Raw genomic sequence first — 5,100 nt, 5'->3', positions numbered from 1 at the left:
GATAAACTTTTATCACACCAGCAGCAAGCAAACATTGATGCAAATTAAGCAAGAAGTAATTTGTAACTCAACATGCAATATATGATGGCAGCCCTATTGCTACAATCTCACTGTAACCATACTGGAATTGAAAGAATACCATTAATAGAAGAAAAGAACTTGGGGCTGGGGATTTAGCTCAGTGGTAGAGCGCTTACCTAGTAAGCGCAAGGCCCTGGATTCTGTCCCCAGCTCCGGAAAAAAAGAAAAGAAAAAAAAAAGAAAAAGAAAAGAACTCCATGCCCTGTAAAGTGGCCTTAGATCCATGTGCACTGCTGAAATCACAGGGGTCATCCTTGGTAAGGCTCCAGCATCAGCTATTCTGGAGAAACTGGCCCTTGGAGGATGGCCCTCCCCCCCCCCATTTGCTCTACCCTTGTAGTCGTGGTTGATCCTTCCTCTGTTATATCTGAAGCAGACCGCGTGACTGCTGTGCTAGTTGCTGTGCTCAGAAGTCCATCAACTGCTGACATTTGTGAGAGGAGGACACTGCTTCTTAAAGCAGAAAAATCCTTTAAAAGTACATGCTTTTAAATTCTCATCAGCCTTTCATCGGTATGACAGGGTGGGTTGCACACAATCTTATCAGCTTTTGTCATTGTCATTTTGTTAAAATTAAGTATTGAAACCGATCTGATAATTGGTCTTCCTGCTTATTTCTTTGATTTCTTTCCCTCCAAATGATCGCCCAAGACAAGCTTCTAAAGTACCGTATTGCTAAGTGTTGTTTTTCATAATAATTTATCAGCGGTTTTTCATTATCTGCTACAGAAAATGTGAATTCCTTATGCAAGGTTATGCAGTATTTGAATCCCCACTCTTACATGTCTCCATCTTCAATTGATTTTCTTGGTATTTACGGTTCTGATAATGTAATCTACTGGTGACATTTTAATTCCTTGAATATATGTGGTGCTTTCTCATATTCCATATTTTCACACGCAAGTCTGTCTTGGCTTGCCTTTATGCCTTGGCTATCACATATCTGTGTTTCAAATTACATTTGATAGGGTTTGATATATTCTGTCTAAATAAAGTTAACCAGAACCTTCCCTGGGCTCCAGCAAATACATTATATCTACATCTAGTATATAGTCAAATGCATATTAGTAAAAGATTATAAAATAATGTATTATTTAACAATTTTTGATATGCATTTTCTTTTGTCATCATTGAGGAGTAAAGCAAACTTGAATCCTAACTAGAAAGAAAAGTTTTCTTATTTTTCTATAAAAAAATTAAGTGTTAGCTGAATATCTGACATTAGAGGATTTCAGTTGTAGGCTTAGATTTTTCAAAACCTACTTTATTTAGGGTTCATAAACACTTCAACTTCCTTTCTAGCTCACTGACAAAGGTTGGAGAAAGAAGACAGTTAATAGGAAAATGGGGTTGTGGACCTGTTTAGAAGTAGTTTCTTGGGATGATTCCCCCTCTTCTTTGTCAGGACACCAGCAATCCAATTCAATAGCAGACACTAAACATGAATCTGTAGCAGCAGCATGATCCATCAGAAACAGTGAGGCTCTGAAACATTGCTACAAGTCAGCAGAAGTGGCCAGAATCAGCCAGAATATCAGGAGAAATATTTTGGCAACCTGTGTATTTCTATCTATGAAGTGAAGACAAAGAATACCAGTGAAAACCAGCAAAGACCAGTAAAGTGTTGCACTGTACAGCAACACAGAAACATCCTCTCACTGTTTGTGGTGTTCAGTTTATACTCTCATTAAACATCAGCAAAACATCAAAACATCACATGCTCTCTCACAAGACAGCTTCCAGGAAAACATTACGTGACACAACTGAGTTGTTAAGAAACCTGTAATTTCCACTTCAACAGGTCATCTTCAATGTTTCTCAGTAGATCAAAAATTTAATTTTTTTAAATTGCCATTGCCGAGAATGCTTCTTTGAATAATAAAATGTATCGAGTGTCAAGAAGTATGTTTAGGGCTGTTTCAGAAATTTTTTTGCAAATTCGGCCCTTCTAAAGTCAAATTTACTAGGTGATATTTTTGGAAACTCAAGGTAAGTCAAACAACAATTTCAAATATCTAATACTTAAATATAATCAACCTAAAGAAATATTAATTTGATACATGACGAGGAGCAGTAGCAGGAAAGTATTAAAAGTCTCCTTTCCATAAGTAAAACATTGTTTTTTTGTAAGACTAGAAAATCCTGTACACACAGTGAAGTCAATGGAATTCATAAAATAGCACTAGTCCTGAATCTGAGCTGTGGTGGCATTGTGTGATGTGATATCTTGTGCATTTCAAATTGCCTATGGCTGTTCCGGACCAACACTGTAACAGGCTTGATGAAAGATGGGCTAGTTGTAGGAGACTCATGATGTGTTTGAATTGCTTGTTGTTATCATGCAGAAAATGCTTTACTGTTGTCAGGTGTTCTGTAATATCCACACTCTGTGTATGACCTTGTATGGGGTCTCTACTCGTAGATTAAGATGGGCATTACATTTATAGAAGTAGTTTGTATGTTTCCTTTTAGACATATACACAACATAATGCCTGGTAAGGTGTGACTTAAATACACCAATTGAGGGAGTAAGGATATAATAGTAAGAGTCCATACCTAATAGTATTTTATATGAACTAAGAGAGTTATTTTATGGTGCTTTTATTTTTTTCTTATACAAGGCTATCTCAGAAACCATATGATATTTTTTGTTTTATTAATACCAGAAATAGTTCATGACTGAAAAGTCCCGTCATTTCTAAGTTAATCCTGTTAAATGTGAGTATAAATACTTCAGAGCAATTCATGCTGCTAATAAGTAATGATGACTTCCCATTGTTGGATGTACAATCTTGAAGAAGAGATACTTTTAAAACTAAGTTATGAATAGGGGTGGGAACTATTTTATTATTGTTAGGGCTTGTGTGGTCACATGGGAACAGGCTGGTGAGGTGACTGATGTTTAGAGTACTAGGTTATTGAATGGGGAGCTTATGCTCTATTATTCATTTTTACTTTGTCCTTATTTAAATGCATTTTAATAAGGCAACACCTTTCCAGTTTTCCAAAAGGAAAGTAGTTCTGTTTTCTCCAAGACTGTTATGCACTTGGAAGGGCTGCACACTAATTAACAATCATTTGGAGAAGCTGAGTGCTAAGTCACACTCAATACAGCACCTCTTTAGGGACTCCACTGGAAGGCAGGAAGCAGCTAGCTCCTGGGCCAGGAACTGTAAGCACGAGACATGGTTTTTCTTATATAGTTGTCTCAAGGTGACCCTTTAGGAGAGCTCATTTGTCTCTGAACACAATTTCCATTTTAAACACTTTCTACTGATGTAAATATATAGCCGGGACTATGATCAGAGACATTTCCTGATTCTTATTCCTTGCTGGGAGCTTGCTTCAAGTCTTTTGTTTCAGAATGCTGAAGAAAACTAATTGACTCCATCCATGATTTAATTTAGCAAAGCATACAAGCAAAACTAAGTTGAATTCTATAAGATCTAAAGTACCTTCTAATTGTATTTTAGTCTTAAATGCTCAGAAATTCATAGTCACCAAAAAAAAAAAAAATGAAAAGCAAGGTTTCTTGCCTCCATCTCTGAGAATTGTTATAGCTCCAATATGGACTAAATCCATACTTCCTCCCTGACTCCCTTAGGCAGGAATGCTGTGGCTTCCCTAGGATCCAGAAGGCCATTATTCCTATGTGACAGGCAGATGCAGCTACCTGGGGTCTACAAAGGCAGATCTCTGTGGAGGCCATCCTTTGAAATGGTTATGTGACCACTGTGAGGAAGAGGAATTACATTTGCATCAATTGAAGAATTCTTTATTTTCTTGGTTTTTAGTAAAATTCTTCATGTGTTCAACAATTTGTGGGAAAAGGGTCAAATGCTGTGGTGCAATTTCTTCATGGTTCAGAAATATTTCATGCTTGTAGTATTATGATCTTGGTTAAGGAAGGTATTTACTTGCATCTAGTTCAAGTCTATGTAAAGCATTCCCAACAATATTCCTAACAATATTCCTATTGCTCACACGTCTCAGAAATCTAGACTGAAAATGGGTGACTTGGTGCCTATGGTGTCTGTGGGGCTCTGTTCTTGTTGTTTGTGTGTGTGTTGGGGGGGTTGAGTGTCTTTGTGTACATACACATTACATGTGTGTTGTGTGTATATGTGGAGAGCACACATTGCATGTTATGTGTTGTAAGTTGTATATGGAGTACATGTATTCTGAAGTTTGTGCTTGTATCATGTATAGGATGTGTGTGTGTGTGTGTGTGTGTAGTGTAGTGTATTTTGTGTACATAATGTTTACATATGTGATGTATAAGTGTAGAACTTGTATATGAAATACAGCTATGTTTTGTGTGTAAAATATGTGCATGTGTTGCAATTACATTAATAATATTAATGATTACCATCTAATTCTTTAACTAAACATTTGACCAGAGTCTTAGAAATTCAGAATGCCACAAGAAGAGGAAGCTTAGCCCCCACTTTTTTGAGGAATAAGCTGCTTTATTTTATCCAGTGGCTTTTCTAATAACCTCATGCCTCCTTTTCTAATTGTATAAGGTGACATTTATCTCTGAAGAGAAATTTGTACACATCTCTGTCTGATAGAGAAATTTGAACAGGAATGAAATGATACAGGACAGGATGAGTGGGAATGAAGAGGTCCAAGCAGGAGAAGCAGGAAATGCACATGAAGAGTACAAAGAGTGATGCACGAGTGTAACTCCATCTCACTAAGGAAAGCACACAAACAGAACTGAAGGGTTCTCCAATGATCTCCATTTCACTTGACAATATCAACACACACTACAGCCTGATGATTGTAAGTGCACAAGATCTTTTCAAGGGACTTCAAGCCTTTCTTGAAAAATAAGGCTTCCCATTCTAAGGAACAAAATAAGGCCATTTTTTTCATATTTATTTCGAAGAAAAACACTACATCATATTAAAGTAAATACGAATAGGACTCACTGAAAATTTAATGTGACTTGGACACTCTGCTGACCATGTCCAAGTCCCTTTCTCTAGTCAGTGCTGTCCTTCCCTGTGGTGC

Source organism: Rattus norvegicus, chromosome 2 (genome assembly GCF_036323735.1).
Source record: "Rattus norvegicus strain BN/NHsdMcwi chromosome 2, GRCr8, whole genome shotgun sequence".
Lineage (NCBI taxonomy): Eukaryota > Metazoa > Chordata > Mammalia > Rodentia > Muridae > Rattus > Rattus norvegicus.
The sequence above is the reverse complement of the archived record's forward strand: the minus strand, read 5'-3'. Positions refer to the sequence as shown.